Below are 16898 nucleotides of genomic sequence, written 5' to 3' on the forward strand. Positions count from 1 at the left end.
AGCTGAGGCTGTTTGAAGCATGATGTGGGAGTAGAGGCGTCATTCTGCGCTTGGCGTGGAGAAGTGTTGGATGAGCGTGTGATGGGCGAGGCAAGGGGCAGGGCCCCATGATTCCTTCGATAGCTCAGCTGGTAGAGCGGAGGACTGTAGGCTCCCTTGCACGGCCATCCTTAGGTCGCTGGTTCAACTCCGGCTCGAAGGAGTGCCCTTTTGGCTCTGGCCCAGACACTGCGGCACCTCTGCCTTTTGGCCCTGCCCGGGTGGCTGCCCGTCAAGGGCTGCCCAGCCTTGAACTCTTGCCTGAGGTGGGGAAGACGACCAGCCCAGGCAGTTTCAGGTGAACCCTGGGCAGGGGATGGTGGTCCTGAGCAGCGAGGTTGTCAGGGGTCACCCCCGGCGGGAAAGTGAGTGGGTGAGTGGGTGGGGGTGTGAGAGCGAGGCTGTTGGGAGGCCCAGGCTTTGGGTGCAGGGCATCCTGGGTCAGGGGTGGGTGCCTGGGAGGAGGGGACCTCAGGCAGAGGCCGTGGGCTGGGGAATTAGCTCAAGTGGTAGAGCGCTCGCTTAGCATGCGAGAGGCAGCAGGATCGATGCCTGCATTCTCCAATGCTTTTCACTCCCCTTGCCTGGACACAGGGCCCTCTGCCTGGGGCCCTCTGTCCTCTGGGGGCTGTGGGGAGCTCGCGGTGCACCTGGGCCGCACAGAAAAGGACAGCATCCAGGGCTGCACCAAGGGCAGCCCGGGCCCTGGATCGAGGGAAGGGATTTTACTCAGCACTTTTACTCAGCACTTGACTGATGGCATCGAGAATAACACGGCCAGCTTCGGGCCTCTGCGTAGAAGACAGACATTGACCAAGAGCGGTGACCTGGGAACAAGGCCACCGTGACGGTTGGGAGCAGGCGCATTTGCCCCGTGAGGAGATGCCAGTGAACGTGGGCTTGTCCAGAGCCTGCAGAAGAGAGGGCTTTGGGGGAGCTAAACAGCAGCTTTCAAATGCCTGTCAGGAGATTATTGATTCAACAGGTATAGGCCTTTTACTGCGGTGATTGCGAGAGGCGTGAGAAACAACGGCCCGCAACTGAAGCAGGGCGGGTTCAATTTGTTCTCCCCTCACGCCAGGCAGGCAGGAGAAGAAGGGTGCCCGGCGTGCTCTGCAGTCTCCATGCTTGGAGGCTGGCACGAGCCGACTGGATGAAGCTTTGAGCAAGCTGCTGTGATCCCCAAGCTCAGGCTGCTTGGAGGAGGTTTGAGTAGAGATGTCCTGAGGTCTCATGCGAGCTGATTTCTTTGATTGCTCTGTCGTGGAGGCAGAGCTGGGATGGGGCCCTGCCAGTCCATCAGCAGCTCTGCTGGTGGAGCAGAGGACTGCAGGCTCCCTTGCATGGCTACCCTTACGTCTCGTCCGGGCCCTGAGAGCCCTAATAGGCCTGACTGGCCCTGACCAGCCTCGTGTGGGGCCTCCACCTCCACCCATGGGTCCAGGAGCTGTATTTGCGTTCAGCCCTGCCTGGGCCTCCGCTCTCCTTCCGAGCTATACCCTAGGAGTCCTGGTCTCTAGCTCAGCCGTGGCCATGGCCACGGCCACGGAGATGTCCAGCCGCAGCGACCCTTGATACAGACGCTGACGCGCAGACAGATCTTCTGTCTTGACCTCATCCCTGGCTTGTCAGTCTGGACCTGCCTGGCACTCGCTGGACGTGATCGTCACCCTGCCCTATGCAGTGACCTCCTGGCATGCCGTTGTCCCTTCCTCACCATGACGCTTGTACGTTCTGCTCTGGACGCTCGCTTGGAGCGAGCCACCACGGCTGGGTCTGCCCTGGTCAGGTGGTGCGGGCCTGAGAGGTTGTGGGCAATGCGGGTGTAAGGCAAGCCTGTGTTTCTTCCTGCTGGGGAGAGTCATGCGGGTATGCGGGAGTGGTGTGAGAGCAGAAAGGTTGGATGAGTGTGTGATGGAGGCGCGAGGTGTCAGTGCTATCCCATGATTCCTTCGATAGCTCAGCTGGTAGAGCGGAGGACTGTAGGCTCCCTTGCACGGCCATCCTTAGGTCGCTGGTTCAACTCCGGCTCGAAGGAGCGCCCTTTTGACTCTGGCCCAGACAGACCCTGCGGCACCTTTGTCTCTTAAGCAGGAAAGTTCACGCTGAGGAGGCACTTGTGAGGTCAGAACGGAGCGTCTGAGGCCAAAGGCTGCTCGGGCCCAACTGGGAGGGCTGCACAAGCTTCAGTCGCAGTCGTGCGGTGGACAGGCAGCTCCCACGGCCCTGCTCGAGCCGGTGGGAGTTCAGGCAGGCTGCTTGAGTCCAAGGGTCACGGCCAGGCTCAGCATCAATGAGGAACGTGGGCAGGCACAGGCAGAGCTGCAGGCCAGATGCAGTGGTTCTCAGGAAGGTCTCAGGAAGGGCAAGAGGCTCAGCTTCAAAGCATCTCCCGTGCCAAGGAGGGCCGGGCCCCTGCTCAGGCTTCTCGTAGCATTTTCATGCAAGGCCACCATTTGCACACGCTCCAAGTTGTTTCTGAGCTCCGACAGCCAAATGCGCGTGGTGGTGGGGCTGCACTCAGGCTCCCAAGTGACTTGACCCCGAGTTCTGGTTTTGTCAGAGGGGCACCTCCAGCAGGGAAGTGAGTGGGTGAGTGGGTGGGGGTGTGAGAGCGAGGCCGATGGGAGGCCCAGGCTTTGGGTGCAGGGCAGCCTGGGTCAGGGGTGGGTGCCTGGGAGGAGGGGACCTCAGGCAGAGGCCGTGGGTTGGGGAATTAGCTCAAGTGGTAGAGCGCTCGCTTGGCATGCGAGAGGCAGCGGGATCGATGCCCGCATTCTCCACTGCTTTTCGCTCCCCTTGCCTGGACACAAGGCCCTTTGCCTGGGGCCCGTGTCCTCTGGGGGCCGTGGGAGCTCGCAGTGCACCCAGACAGCAAAGGGTAGGACAACGTCCTGGGGTAGTTACAAGAGCAGCGTGGGCAGTTTAACAGGGGACCTTCTTTTCTCCCTCTTTGCTTGACAGACGTCAAATGTCATCTCAAGTCCTGTGTCCAGCTCTGAGCTCCCTGTACAGGAGAGACATCAATGAAGTGGAGGCAATTCAGTGGAGGGCCACCAAGAAGCTCAGGGAACGGAGGGATTTCTGTGTGAGGATGGGCTGAGGACACTGAGCATGTTCAGCCTGGAGAAAGCGAAGTTCAGAGGCCTTACGCAGGACCTTCCAGCACTTAGGAGGCGGTTAGCGAGCAGAGGAAATGCTGTCCTTTTGTCTGGTGCTTGAGCAGAGGGCAAAAGACGGCACAGTGACATTGGGTCAAGATGAGTGCAGGTGGATATGGGTAAGCTTTTTTTGGCCCTGAGGAGAGTCCAGCTGTAGAAGATGACGTCCAAGGAGCCTGTGGAGTTCTCCTGTTTGGGGGTCCGCATGATTTGATGGGCGAAAGGGCTGAGCAAGGTGGTGTGATGTTGGAGCTGAGGCTGTTTGAAGCATGATGTGGGAGTAGAGGCGTCATTCTGCGCTTGGCGTGGAGAAGTGTTGGATGAGCGTGTGATGGGCGAGGCAAGGGGCAGGGCCCCATGATTCCTTCGATAGCTCAGCTGGTAGAGCGGAGGACTGTAGGCTCCCTTGCACGGCCATCCTTAGGTCGCTGGTTCAACTCCGGCTCGAAGGAGTGCCCTTTGGCTCTGGCCCAGACACTGCGGCACCTCTGCCTTTGGCCCTGCCCGGGTGGCTGCCCGTCAAGGGCTGCCCAGCCTTGAACTCTTGCCTGAGGTGGGGAAGACGACCAGCCCAGGCAGTTTCAGGTGAACCCTGGGCAGGGGATGGTGGTCCTGAGCAGCGAGGTTGTCAGGGGTCACCCCGGCGGGAAAGTGAGTGGGTGAGTGGGTGGGGGTGTGAGAGCGAGGCTGTTGGGAGGCCCAGGCTTTGGGTGCAGGGCATCCTGGGTCAGGGGTGGGTGCCTGGGAGGGGAGGGGACCTCAGGCAGAGGCCGTGGGCTGGGGAATTAGCTCAAGTGGTAGAGCGCTCGCTTAGCATGCGAGAGGCAGCAGGATCGATGCCTGCATTCTCCAATGCTTTTCACTCCCCTTGCCTGGACACAGGGCCCTCTGCCTGGGGCCCTCTGTCCTCTGGGGGCTGTGGGGAGCTCGCGGTGCACCTGGGCCGCACAGAAAAGGACAGCATCCAGGGCTGCACCAAGGGCAGCCCGGGCCCTGGATCGAGGAAGGGATTTTACTCAGCACTTTTACTCAGCACTTGACTGATGGCATCGAGAATAACACGGCCAGCTTCGGGCCTCTGCGTAGAAGACAGACATTGACCAAGAGCGGTGACCTGGGAACAAGGCCACCGTGACGGTTGGGAGCAGGCGCATTTGCCCCGTGAGGAGATGCCAGTGAACGTGGGCTTGTCCAGAGCCTGCAGAAGAGAGGGCTTTGGGGGAGCTAAACAGCAGCTTTCAAATGCCTGTCAGGAGATTATTGATTCAACAGGTATAGGCCTTTTACTGCGGTGATTGCGAGAGGCGTGAGAAACAACGGCCCGCAACTGAAGCAGGGCGGGTTCAATTTGTTCTCCCCTCACGCCAGGCAGGCAGGAGAAGAAGGGTGCCCGGCGTGCTCTGCAGTCTCCATGCTTGGAGGCTGGCACGAGCCGACTGGATGAAGCTTTGAGCAAGCTGCTGTGATCCCCAAGCTCAGGCTGCTTGGAGGAGGTTTGAGTAGAGATGTCCTGAGGTCTCATGCGAGCTGATTTCTTTGATTGCTCTGTCGTGGAGGCAGAGCTGGGATGGGGCCCTGCCAGTCCATCAGCAGCTCTGCTGGTGGAGCAGAGGACTGCAGGCTCCCTTGCATGGCTACCCTTACGTCTCGTCCGGGCCCTGAGAGCCCTAATAGGCCTGACTGGCCCTGACCAGCCTCGTGTGGGGCCTCCACCTCCACCCATGGGTCCAGGAGCTGTATTTGCGTTCAGCCCTGCCTGGGCCTCCGCTCTCCTTCCGAGCTATACCCTAGGAGTCCTGGTCTCTAGCTCAGCCGTGGCCATGGCCACGGCCACGGAGATGTCCAGCCGCAGCGACCCTTGATACAGACGCTGACGCGCAGACAGATCTTCTGTCTTGACCTCATCCCTGGCTTGTCAGTCTGGACCTGCCTGGCACTCGCTGGACGTGATCGTCACCCTGCCCTATGCAGTGACCTCCTGGCATGCCGTTGTCCCTTCCTCACCATGACGCTTGTACGTTCTGCTCTGGACGCTCGCTTGGAGCGAGCCACCACGGCTGGGTCTGCCCTGGTCAGGTGGTGCGGGCCTGAGAGGTTGTGGGCAATGCGGGTGTAAGGCAAGCCTGTGTTTCTTCCTGCTGGGGAGAGTCATGCGGGTATGCGGGAGTGGTGTGAGAGCAGAAAGGTTGGATGAGTGTGTGATGGAGGCGCGAGGTGTCAGTGCTATCCCATGATTCCTTCGATAGCTCAGCTGGTAGAGCGGAGGACTGTAGGCTCCCTTGCACGGCCATCCTTAGGTCGCTGGTTCAACTCCGGCTCGAAGGAGCGCCCTTTTGACTCTGGCCCAGACAGACCCTGCGGCACCTTTGTCTCTTAAGCAGGAAAGTTCACGCTGAGGAGGCACTTGTGAGGTCAGAACGGAGCGTCTGAGGCCAAAAGGCTGCTCGGGCCCAACTGGGAGGGCTGCACAAGCTTCAGTCGCAGTCGTGCGGTGGACAGGCAGCTCCCACGGCCCTGCTCGAGCCGGTGGGAGTTCAGGCAGGCTGCTTGAGTCCAAGGGTCACGGCCAGGCTCAGCATCAATGAGGAACGTGGGCAGGCACAGGCAGAGCTGCAGGCCAGATGCAGTGGTTCTCAGGAAGGTCTCAGGAAGGGCAAGAGGCTCAGCTTCAAAGCATCTCCCGTGCCAAGGAGGGCCGGGCCCCTGCTCAGGCTTCTCGTAGCATTTTCATGCAAGGCCACCATTTGCACACGCTCCAAGTTGTTTCTGAGCTCCGACAGCCAAATGCGCGTGGTGGTGGGGCTGCACTCAGGCTCCCAAGTGACTTGACCCCGAGTTCTGGTTTTGTCAGAGGGGCACCTCCAGCAGGGAAGTGAGTGGGTGAGTGGGTGGGGGTGTGAGAGCGAGGCCGATGGGAGGCCCAGGCTTTGGGTGCAGGGCAGCCTGGGTCAGGGGTGGGTGCCTGGGAGGAGGGGACCTCAGGCAGAGGCCGTGGGTTGGGGAATTAGCTCAAGTGGTAGAGCGCTCGCTTAGCATGCGAGAGGCAGCGGGATCGATGCCCGCATTCTCCACTGCTTTCGCTCCCCTTGCCTGGACACAAGGCCCTTTGCCTGGGGCCCGTGTCCTCTGGGGGCCGTGGGAGCTCGCAGTGCACCCAGACAGCAAAGGGTAGGACAACGTCCTGGGGTAGTTACAAGAGCAGCGTGGGCAGTTTAACAGGGACCTTCTTTTCTCCCTCTTTGCTTGACAGACGTCAAATGTCATCTCAAGTCCTGTGTCCAGCTCTGAGCTCCCCTGTACAGGAGAGACATCAATGAAGTGGAGGCAATTCAGTGGAGGGCCACCAAGAAGCTCAGGGAACGGAGGGATTTCTGTGTGAGGATGGGCTGAGGACACTGAGCATGTTCAGCCTGGAGAAAGCGAAGTTCAGAGGCCTTACGCAGGACCTTCCAGCACTTAGGAGGCGGTTAGCGAGCAGAGGAAATGCTGTCCTTTTGTCTGGTGCTTGAGCAGAGGGCAAAAGACGGCACAGTGACATTGGGTCAAGATGAGTGCAGGTGGATATGGGTAAGCTTTTTGGCCCTGAGGAGAGTCCAGCTGTAGAAGATGACGTCCAAGGAGCCTGTGGAGTTCTCCTGTTGGGGGTCCGCATGATTTGATGGGCGAAAGGGCTGAGCAAGGTGGTGTGATGTTGGAGCTGAGGCTGTTTGAAGCATGATGTGGGAGTAGAGGCATCATTCTGCGCTTGGCGTGGAGAAGTGTTGGATGAGCGTGTGATGGGCGAGGCAAGGGGCAGGGCCCCATGATTCCTTCGATAGCTCAGCTGGTAGAGCGGAGGACTGTAGGCTCCCTTGCACGGCCATCCTTAGGTCGCTGGTTCAACTCCGGCTCGAAGGAGTGCCCTTTTGGCTCTGGCCCAGACACTGCGGCACCTCTGCCTTTTGGCCCTGCCCGGGTGGCTGCCCGTCAAGGGCTGCCCAGCCTTGAACTCTTGCCTGAGGTGGGGAAGACGACCAGCCCAGGCAGTTTCAGGTGAACCCTGGGCAGGGGATGGTGGTCCTGAGCAGCGAGGTTGTCAGGGGTCACCCCCGGCGGGAAAGTGAGTGGGTGAGTGGGTGGGGGTGTGAGAGCGAGGCTGTTGGGAGGCCCAGGCTTTGGGTGCAGGGCATCCTGGGTCAGGGGTGGGTGCCTGGGAGGGCAGGGGACCTCAGGCAGAGGCCGTGGGCTGGGGAATTAGCTCAAGTGGTAGAGCGCTCGCTTAGCATGCGAGAGGCAGCAGGATCGATGCCTGCATTCTCCAATGCTTTTCACTCCCCTTGCCTGGACACAGGGCCCTCTGCCTGGGGCCCTCTGTCCTCTGGGGGCTGTGGGGAGCTCGCGGTGCACCTGGGCCGCACAGAAAGGACAGCATCCAGGGCTGCACCAAGGGCAGCCCGGGCCCTGGATCGAGGGAAGGGATTTTACTCAGCACTTTTACTCAGCACTTGACTGATGGCATCGAGAATAACACGGCCAGCTTCGGGCCTCTGCGTAGAAGACAGACATTGACCAAGAGCGGTGACCTGGGAACAAGGCCACCGTGACGGTTGGGAGCAGGCGCATTTGCCCCGTGAGGAGATGCCAGTGAACGTGGGCTTGTCCAGAGCCTGCAGAAGAGAGGGCTTTGGGGAGCTAAACAGCAGCTTTCAAATGCCTGTCAGGAGATTATTGATTCAACAGGTATAGGCCTTTTACTGCGGTGATTGCGAGAGGCGTGAGAAACAACGGCCCGCAACTGAAGCAGGGCGGGTTCAATTTGTTCTCCCCTCACGCCAGGCAGGCAGGAGAAGAAGGGTGCCCGGCGTGCTCTGCAGTCTCCATGCTTGGAGGCTGGCACGAGCCGACTGGATGAAGCTTTGAGCAAGCTGCTGTGATCCCCAAGCTCAGGCTGCTTGGAGGAGGTTTGAGTAGAGATGTCCTGAGGTCTCATGCGAGCTGATTTCTTTGATTGCTCTGTCGTGGAGGCAGAGCTGGGATGGGGCCCTGCCAGTCCATCAGCAGCTCTGCTGGTGGAGCAGAGGACTGCAGGCTCCCTTGCATGGCTACCCTTACGTCTCGTCCGGGCCCTGAGAGCCCTAATAGGCCTGACTGGCCCTGACCAGCCTCGTGTGGGGCCTCCACCTCCACCCATGGGTCCAGGAGCTGTATTTGCGTTCAGCCCTGCCTGGGCCTCCGCTCTCCTTCCGAGCTATACCCTAGGAGTCCTGGTCTCTAGCTCAGCCGTGGCCATGGCCACGGCCACGGAGATGTCCAGCCGCAGCGACCCTTGATACAGACGCTGACGCGCAGACAGATCTTCTGTCTTGACCTCATCCCTGGCTTGTCAGTCTGGACCTGCCTGGCACTCGCTGGACGTGATCGTCACCCTGCCCTATGCAGTGACCTCCTGGCATGCCGTTGTCCCTTCCTCACCATGACGCTTGTACGTTCTGCTCTGGACGCTCGCTTGGAGCGAGCCACCACGGCTGGGTCTGCCCTGGTCAGGTGGTGCGGGCCTGAGAGGTTGTGGGCAATGCGGGTGTAAGGCAAGCCTGTGTTTCTTCCTGCTGGGGAGAGTCATGCGGGTATGCGGGAGTGGTGTGAGAGCAGAAAGGTTGGATGAGTGTGTGATGGAGGCGCGAGGTGTCAGTGCTATCCCATGATTCCTTCGATAGCTCAGCTGGTAGAGCGGAGGACTGTAGGCTCCCTTGCACGGCCATCCTTAGGTCGCTGGTTCAACTCCGGCTCGAAGGAGCGCCCTTTGACTCTGGCCCAGACAGACCCTGCGGCACCTTTGTCTCTTAAGCAGGAAAGTTCACGCTGAGGAGGCACTTGTGAGGTCAGAACGGAGCGTCTGAGGCCAAAAAGGCTGCTCGGGCCCAACTGGGAGGGCTGCACAAGCTTCAGTCGCAGTCGTGCGGTGGACAGGCAGCTCCCACGGCCCTGCTCGAGCCGGTGGGAGTTCAGGCAGGCTGCTTGAGTCCAAGGGTCACGGCCAGGCTCAGCATCAATGAGGAACGTGGGCAGGCACAGGCAGAGCTGCAGGCCAGATGCAGTGGTTCTCAGGAAGGTCTCAGGAAGGGCAAGAGGCTCAGCTTCAAAGCATCTCCCGTGCCAAGGAGGGCCGGGCCCCTGCTCAGGCTTCTCGTAGCATTTTCATGCAAGGCCACCATTTGCACACGCTCCAAGTTGTTTCTGAGCTCCGACAGCCAAATGCGCGTGGTGGTGGGGCTGCACTCAGGCTCCCAAGTGACTTGACCCCGAGTTCTGGTTTTGTCAGAGGGGCACCTCCAGCAGGGAAGTGAGTGGGTGAGTGGGTGGGGGTGTGAGAGCGAGGCCGATGGGAGGCCCAGGCTTTGGGTGCAGGGCAGCCTGGGTCAGGGGTGGGTGCCTGGGAGGAGGGGACCTCAGGCAGAGGCCGTGGGTTGGGGAATTAGCTCAAGTGGTAGAGCGCTCGCTTAGCATGCGAGAGGCAGCGGGATCGATGCCCGCATTCTCCACTGCTTTTCGCTCCCCTTGCCTGGACACAAGGCCCTTTGCCTGGGGCCCGTGTCCTCTGGGGGCCGTGGGAGCTCGCAGTGCACCCAGACAGCAAAGGGTAGGACAACGTCCTGGGGTAGTTACAAGAGCAGCGTGGGCAGTTTAACAGGGGACCTTCTTTTCTCCCTCTTTGCTTGACAGACGTCAAATGTCATCTCAAGTCCTGTGTCCAGCTCTGAGCTCCCCTGTACAGGAGAGACATCAATGAAGTGGAGGCAATTCAGTGGAGGGCCACCAAGAAGCTCAGGGAACGGAGGGATTTCTGTGTGAGGATGGGCTGAGGACACTGAGCATGTTCAGCCTGGAGAAAGCGAAGTTCAGAGGCCTTACGCAGGACCTTCCAGCACTTAGGAGGCGGTTAGCGAGCAGAGGAAATGCTGTCCTTTTGTCTGGTGCTTGAGCAGAGGGCAAAGACGGCACAGTGACATTGGGTCAAGATGAGTGCAGGTGGATATGGGTAAGCTTTTTTTGGCCCTGAGGAGAGTCCAGCTGTAGAAGATGACGTCCAAGGAGCCTGTGGAGTTCTCCTGTTTGGGGGTCCGCATGATTTGATGGGCGAAAGGGCTGAGCAAGGTGGTGTGATGTTGGAGCTGAGGCTGTTTGAAGCATGATGTGGGAGTAGAGGCGTCATTCTGCGCTTGGCGTGGAGAAGTGTTGGATGAGCGTGTGATGGGCGAGGCAAGGGGCAGGGCCCCATGATTCCTTCGATAGCTCAGCTGGTAGAGCAGAGGACTGTAGGCTCCCTTGCACGGCCATCCTTAGGTCGCTGGTTCAACTCCGGCTCGAAGGAGTGCCCTTTTGGCTCTGGCCCAGACACTGCGGCACCTCTGCCTTTTGGCCCTGCCCGGGTGGCTGCCCGTCAAGGGCTGCCCAGCCTTGAACTCTTGCCTGAGGTGGGGAAGACGACCAGCCCAGGCAGTTTCAGGTGAACCCTGGGCAGGGGATGGTGGTCCTGAGCAGCGAGGTTGTCAGGGGTCACCCCCGGCGGGAAAGTGAGTGGGTGAGTGGGTGGGGGTGTGAGAGCGAGGCTGTTGGGAGGCCCAGGCTTTGGGTGCAGGGCATCCTGGGTCAGGGGTGGGTGCCTGGGAGGGGAGGGGACCTCAGGCAGAGGCCGTGGGCTGGGGAATTAGCTCAAGTGGTAGAGCGCTCGCTTAGCATGCGAGAGGCAGCAGGATCGATGCCTGCATTCTCCAATGCTTTTCACTCCCCTTGCCTGGACACAGGGCCCTCTGCCTGGGGCCCTCTGTCCTCTGGGGGCTGTGGGGAGCTCGCGGTGCACCTGGGCCGCACAGAAAAGGACAGCATCCAGGGCTGCACCAAGGGCAGCCCGGGCCCTGGATCGAGGGAAGGGATTTTACTCAGCACTTTTACTCAGCACTTGACTGATGGCATCGAGAATAACACGGCCAGCTTCGGGCCTCTGCGTAGAAGACAGACATTGACCAAGAGCGGTGACCTGGGAACAAGGCCACCGTGACGGTTGGGAGCAGGCGCATTTGCCCCGTGAGGAGATGCCAGTGAACGTGGGCTTGTCCAGAGCCTGCAGAAGAGAGGGCTTTGGGGAGCTAAACAGCAGCTTTCAAATGCCTGTCAGGAGATTATTGATTCAACAGGTATAGGCCTTTTACTGCGGTGATTGCGAGAGGCGTGAGAAACAACGGCCCGCAACTGAAGCAGGGCGGGTTCAATTTGTTCTCCCTCACGCCAGGCAGGCAGGAGAAGAAGGGTGCCCCGGCGTGCTCTGCAGTCTCCATGCTTGGAGGCTGGCACGAGCCGACTGGATGAAGCTTTGAGCAAGCTGCTGTGATCCCCAAGCTCAGGCTGCTTGGAGGAGGTTTGAGTAGAGATGTCCTGAGGTCTCATGCGAGCTGATTTCTTTGATTGCTCTGTCGTGGAGGCAGAGCTGGGATGGGGCCCTGCCAGTCCATCAGCAGCTCTGCTGGTGGAGCAGAGGACTGCAGGCTCCCTTGCATGGCTACCCTTACGTCTCGTCCGGGCCCTGAGAGCCCTAATAGGCCTGACTGGCCCTGACCAGCCTCGTGTGGGGCCTCCACCTCCACCCATGGGTCCAGGAGCTGTATTTGCGTTCAGCCCTGCCTGGGCCTCCGCTCTCCTTCCGAGCTATACCCTAGGAGTCCTGGTCTCTAGCTCAGCCGTGGCCATGGCCACGGCCACGGAGATGTCCAGCCGCAGCGACCCTTGATACAGACGCTGACGCGCAGACAGATCTTCTGTCTTGACCTCATCCCTGGCTTGTCAGTCTGGACCTGCCTGGCACTCGCTGGACGTGATCGTCACCCTGCCCTATGCAGTGACCTCCTGGCATGCCGTTGTCCCTTCCTCACCATGACGCTTGTACGTTCTGCTCTGGACGCTCGCTTGGAGGCGAGCCACCACGGCTGGGTCTGCCCTGGTCAGGTGGTGCGGGCCTGAGAGGTTGTGGGCAATGCGGGTGTAAGGCAAGCCTGTGTTTCTTCCTGCTGGGGAGAGTCATGCGGGTATGCGGGAGTGGTGTGAGAGCAGAAAGGTTGGATGAGTGTGTGATGGAGGCGCGAGGTGTCAGTGCTATCCCATGATTCCTTCGATAGCTCAGCTGGTAGAGCGGAGGACTGTAGGCTCCCTTGCACGGCCATCCTTAGGTCGCTGGTTCAACTCCGGCTCGAAGGAGCGCCCTTTTGACTCTGGCCCAGACAGACCCTGCGGCACCTTTGTCTCTTAAGCAGGAAAGTTCACGCTGAGGAGGCACTTGTGAGGTCAGAACGGAGCGTCTGAGGCCAAAAAGGCTGCTCGGGCCCAACTGGGAGGGCTGCACAAGCTTCAGTCGCAGTCGTGCGGTGGACAGGCAGCTCCCACGGCCCTGCTCGAGCCGGTGGGAGTTCAGGCAGGCTGCTTGAGTCCAAGGGTCACGGCCAGGCTCAGCATCAATGAGGAACGTGGGCAGGCACAGGCAGAGCTGCAGGCCAGATGCAGTGGTTCTCAGGAAGGTCTCAGGAAGGGCAAGAGGCTCAGCTTCAAAGCATCTCCCGTGCCAAGGAGGGCCGGGCCCCTGCTCAGGCTTCTCGTAGCATTTTCATGCAAGGCCACCATTTGCACACGCTCCAAGTTGTTTCTGAGCTCCGACAGCCAAATGCGCGTGGTGGTGGGGCTGCACTCAGGCTCCCAAGTGACTTGACCCCGAGTTCTGGTTTTGTCAGAGGGGCACCTCCAGCAGGGAAGTGAGTGGGTGAGTGGGTGGGGGTGTGAGAGCGAGGCCGATGGGAGGCCCAGGCTTTGGGTGCAGGGCAGCCTGGGTCAGGGGTGGGTGCCTGGGAGGGGAGGGCCCCTCAGGCAGAGGCCGTGGGTTGGGGAATTAGCTCAAGTGGTAGAGCGCTCGCTTAGCATGCGAGAGGCAGCGGGATCGATGCCCGCATTCTCCACTGCTTTTCGCTCCCCTTGCCTGGACACAAGGCCCTTTGCCTGGGGCCCGTGTCCTCTGGGGGCCGTGGGAGCTCGCAGTGCACCCAGACAGCAAAGGGTAGGACAACGTCCTGGGGTAGTTACAAGAGCAGCGTGGGCAGTTTAACAGGGGACCTTCTTTTCTCCCTCTTTGCTTGACAGACGTCAAATGTCATCTCAAGTCCTGTGTCCAGCTCTGAGCTCCCCTGTACAGGAGAGACATCAATGAAGTGGAGGCAATTCAGTGGAGGGCCACCAAGAAGCTCAGGGAACGGAGGGATTTCTGTGTGAGGATGGGCTGAGGACACTGAGCATGTTCAGCCTGGAGAAAGCGAAGTTCAGAGGCCTTACGCAGGACCTTCCAGCACTTAGGAGGCGGTTAGCGAGCAGAGGAAATGCTGTCCTTTTGTCTGGTGCTTGAGCAGAGGGCAAAAGACGGCACAGTGACATTGGGTCAAGATGAGTGCAGGTGGATATGGGTAAGCTTTTTTTGGCCCTGAGGAGAGTCCAGCTGTAGAAGATGACGTCCAAGGAGCCTGTGGAGTTCTCCTGTTTGGGGGTCCGCATGATTTGATGGGCGAAAGGGCTGAGCAAGGTGGTGTGATGTTGGAGCTGAGGCTGTTTGAAGCATGATGTGGGAGTAGAGGCGTCATTCTGCGCTTGGCGTGGAGAAGTGTTGGATGAGCGTGTGATGGGCGAGGCAAGGGGCAGGGCCCCATGATTCCTTCGATAGCTCAGCTGGTAGAGCAGAGGACTGTAGGCTCCCTTGCACGGCCATCCTTAGGTCGCTGGTTCAACTCCGGCTCGAAGGAGTGCCCTTTGGCTCTGGCCCAGACACTGCGGCACCTCTGCCTTTTGGCCCTGCCCGGGTGGCTGCCCGTCAAGGGCTGCCCAGCCTTGAACTCTTGCCTGAGGTGGGGAAGACGACCAGCCCAGGCAGTTTCAGGTGAACCCTGGGCAGGGGATGGTGGTCCTGAGCAGCGAGGTTGTCAGGGGTCACCCCGGCGGGAAAGTGAGTGGGTGAGTGGGTGGGGGTGTGAGAGCGAGGCTGTTGGGAGGCCCAGGCTTTGGGTGCAGGGCATCCTGGGTCAGGGGTGGGTGCCTGGGAGGAGGGGACCTCAGGCAGAGGCCGTGGGCTGGGGAATTAGCTCAAGTGGTAGAGCGCTCGCTTAGCATGCGAGAGGCAGCAGGATCGATGCCTGCATTCTCCAATGCTTTTCACTCCCTTGCCTGGACACAGGGCCCTCTGCCTGGGGCCCTCTGTCCTCTGGGGGCTGTGGGGAGCTCGCGGTGCACCTGGGCCGCACAGAAAAGGACAGCATCCAGGGCTGCACCAAGGGCAGCCCGGGCCCTGGATCGAGGGAAGGGATTTTACTCAGCACTTTTACTCAGCACTTGACTGATGGCATCGAGAATAACACGGCCAGCTTCGGGCCTCTGCGTAGAAGACAGACATTGACCAAGAGCGGTGACCTGGGAACAAGGCCACCGTGACGGTTGGGAGCAGGCGCATTTGCCCCGTGAGGAGATGCCAGTGAACGTGGGCTTGTCCAGAGCCTGCAGAAGAGAGGGCTTTGGGGAGCTAAACAGCAGCTTTCAAATGCCTGTCAGGAGATTATTGATTCAACAGGTATAGGCCTTTTACTGCGGTGATTGCGAGAGGCGTGAGAAACAACGGCCCGCAACTGAAGCAGGGCGGGTTCAATTTGTTCTCCCCTCACGCCAGGCAGGCAGGAGAAGAAGGGTGCCCCGGCGTGCTCTGCAGTCTCCATGCTTGGAGGCTGGCACGAGCCGACTGGATGAAGCTTTGAGCAAGCTGCTGTGATCCCCAAGCTCAGGCTGCTTGGAGGAGGTTTGAGTAGAGATGTCCTGAGGTCTCATGCGAGCTGATTTCTTTGATTGCTCTGTCGTGGAGGCAGAGCTGGGATGGGGCCCTGCCAGTCCATCAGCAGCTCTGCTGGTGGAGCAGAGGACTGCAGGCTCCCTTGCATGGCTACCCTTACGTCTCGTCCGGGCCCTGAGAGCCCTAATAGGCCTGACTGGCCCTGACCAGCCTCGTGTGGGGCCTCCACCTCCACCCATGGGTCCAGGAGCTGTATTTGCGTTCAGCCCTGCCTGGGCCTCCGCTCTCCTTCCGAGCTATACCCTAGGAGTCCTGGTCTCTAGCTCAGCCGTGGCCATGGCCACGGCCACGGAGATGTCCAGCCGCAGCGACCCTTGATACAGACGCTGACGCGCAGACAGATCTTCTGTCTTGACCTCATCCCTGGCTTGTCAGTCTGGACCTGCCTGGCACTCGCTGGACGTGATCGTCACCCTGCCCTATGCAGTGACCTCCTGGCATGCCGTTGTCCCTTCCTCACCATGACGCTTGTACGTTCTGCTCTGGACGCTCGCTTGGAGGCGAGCCACCACGGCTGGGTCTGCCCTGGTCAGGTGGTGCGGGCCTGAGAGGTTGTGGGCAATGCGGGTGTAAGGCAAGCCTGTGTTTCTTCCTGCTGGGGAGAGTCATGCGGGTATGCGGGAGTGGTGTGAGAGCAGAAAGGTTGGATGAGGGTGTGATGGAGGCGCGAGGTGTCAGTGCTATCCCATGATTCCTTCGATAGCTCAGCTGGTAGAGCGGAGGACTGTAGGCTCCCTTGCACGGCCATCCTTAGGTCGCTGGTTCAACTCCGGCTCGAAGGAGCGCCCTTTGACTCTGGCCCAGACAGACCCTGCGGCACCTTTGTCTCTTAAGCAGGAAAGTTCACGCTGAGGAGGCACTTGTGAGGTCAGAACGGAGCGTCTGAGGCCAAAAGGCTGCTCGGGCCCAACTGGGAGGGCTGCACAAGCTTCAGTCGCAGTCGTGCGGTGGACAGGCAGCTCCCACGGCCCTGCTCGAGCCGGTGGGAGTTCAGGCAGGCTGCTTGAGTCCAAGGGTCACGGCCAGGCTCAGCATCAATGAGGAACGTGGGCAGGCACAGGCAGAGCTGCAGGCCAGATGCAGTGGTTCTCAGGAAGGTCTCAGGAAGGGCAAGAGGCTCAGCTTCAAAGCATCTCCCGTGCCAAGGAGGGCCGGGCCCCTGCTCAGGCTTCTCGTAGCATTTTCATGCAAGGCCACCATTTGCACACGCTCCAAGTTGTTTCTGAGCTCCGACAGCCAAATGCGCGTGGTGGTGGGGCTGCACTCAGGCTCCCAAGTGACTTGACCCCGAGTTCTGGTTTTGTCAGAGGGGCACCTCCAGCAGGGAAGTGAGTGGGTGAGTGGGTGGGGGTGTGAGAGCGAGGCCGATGGGAGGCCCAGGCTTTGGGTGCAGGGCAGCCTGGGTCAGGGGTGGGGGCCTGGGAGGAGGGGACCTCAGGCAGAGGCCGTGGGTTGGGGAATTAGCTCAAGTGGTAGAGCGCTCGCTTAGCATGCGAGAGGCAGCGGGATCGATGCCCGCATTCTCCACTGCTTTTCGCTCCCCTTGCCTGGACACAAGGCCCTTTGCCTGGGGCCCGTGTCCTCTGGGGGCCGTGGGAGCTCGCAGTGCACCCAGACAGCAAAGGGTAGGACAACGTCCTGGGGTAGTTACAAGAGCAGCGTGGGCAGTTTAACAGGGGACCTTCTTTTCTCCCTCTTTGCTTGACAGACGTCAAATGTCATCTCAAGTCCTGTGTCCAGCTCTGAGCTCCCCTGTACAGGAGAGACATCAATGAAGTGGAGGCAATTCAGTGGAGGGCCAC

The 16898-nt window shown here is 60.1% G+C and overlaps 1 protein-coding gene and 13 non-coding genes across 14 annotated transcripts in view; 13 read left to right on the top strand and 1 right to left on the bottom strand.

Annotated features, from left to right (window-relative positions):
* Window positions 1–16898, bottom strand: part of DNAJC5B (DnaJ heat shock protein family (Hsp40) member C5 beta) — a 69843-nt gene that overhangs the window by 38505 nt on the left and 14440 nt on the right. The window lies entirely within an intron of this gene.
* TRNAY-GUA (transfer RNA tyrosine (anticodon GUA)) lies at window positions 114–202 on the top strand. The gene is given in 2 exon segments: window positions 114–150; window positions 167–202. It is a non-coding gene; the product is annotated as a tRNA-Tyr (tRNA).
* On the top strand, window positions 1989–2077 carry TRNAY-GUA (transfer RNA tyrosine (anticodon GUA)). The gene is given in 2 exon segments: window positions 1989–2025; window positions 2042–2077. It is a non-coding gene; the product is annotated as a tRNA-Tyr (tRNA).
* TRNAA-GGC (transfer RNA alanine (anticodon GGC)) lies at window positions 2750–2822 on the top strand. The gene has a single exon. It is a non-coding gene; the product is annotated as a tRNA-Ala (tRNA).
* TRNAY-GUA (transfer RNA tyrosine (anticodon GUA)) lies at window positions 3564–3652 on the top strand. The gene is given in 2 exon segments: window positions 3564–3600; window positions 3617–3652. It is a non-coding gene; the product is annotated as a tRNA-Tyr (tRNA).
* TRNAY-GUA (transfer RNA tyrosine (anticodon GUA)) lies at window positions 5437–5525 on the top strand. The gene is given in 2 exon segments: window positions 5437–5473; window positions 5490–5525. It is a non-coding gene; the product is annotated as a tRNA-Tyr (tRNA).
* TRNAA-AGC (transfer RNA alanine (anticodon AGC)) lies at window positions 6199–6271 on the top strand. The gene has a single exon. It is a non-coding gene; the product is annotated as a tRNA-Ala (tRNA).
* On the top strand, window positions 7009–7097 carry TRNAY-GUA (transfer RNA tyrosine (anticodon GUA)). The gene is given in 2 exon segments: window positions 7009–7045; window positions 7062–7097. It is a non-coding gene; the product is annotated as a tRNA-Tyr (tRNA).
* Window positions 8884–8972, top strand: TRNAY-GUA (transfer RNA tyrosine (anticodon GUA)). The gene is given in 2 exon segments: window positions 8884–8920; window positions 8937–8972. It is a non-coding gene; the product is annotated as a tRNA-Tyr (tRNA).
* TRNAA-AGC (transfer RNA alanine (anticodon AGC)) lies at window positions 9646–9718 on the top strand. Its single transcript has one exon. It is a non-coding gene; the product is annotated as a tRNA-Ala (tRNA).
* Window positions 12337–12425, top strand: TRNAY-GUA (transfer RNA tyrosine (anticodon GUA)). The gene is given in 2 exon segments: window positions 12337–12373; window positions 12390–12425. It is a non-coding gene; the product is annotated as a tRNA-Tyr (tRNA).
* On the top strand, window positions 13102–13174 carry TRNAA-AGC (transfer RNA alanine (anticodon AGC)). Its single transcript has one exon. It is a non-coding gene; the product is annotated as a tRNA-Ala (tRNA).
* Window positions 15790–15878, top strand: TRNAY-GUA (transfer RNA tyrosine (anticodon GUA)). The gene is given in 2 exon segments: window positions 15790–15826; window positions 15843–15878. It is a non-coding gene; the product is annotated as a tRNA-Tyr (tRNA).
* TRNAA-AGC (transfer RNA alanine (anticodon AGC)) lies at window positions 16551–16623 on the top strand. The gene has a single exon. It is a non-coding gene; the product is annotated as a tRNA-Ala (tRNA).

This window comes from Ciconia boyciana, chromosome 2 (genome assembly GCF_034638445.1).
Source record: "Ciconia boyciana chromosome 2, ASM3463844v1, whole genome shotgun sequence".
Lineage (NCBI taxonomy): Eukaryota > Metazoa > Chordata > Aves > Ciconiiformes > Ciconiidae > Ciconia > Ciconia boyciana.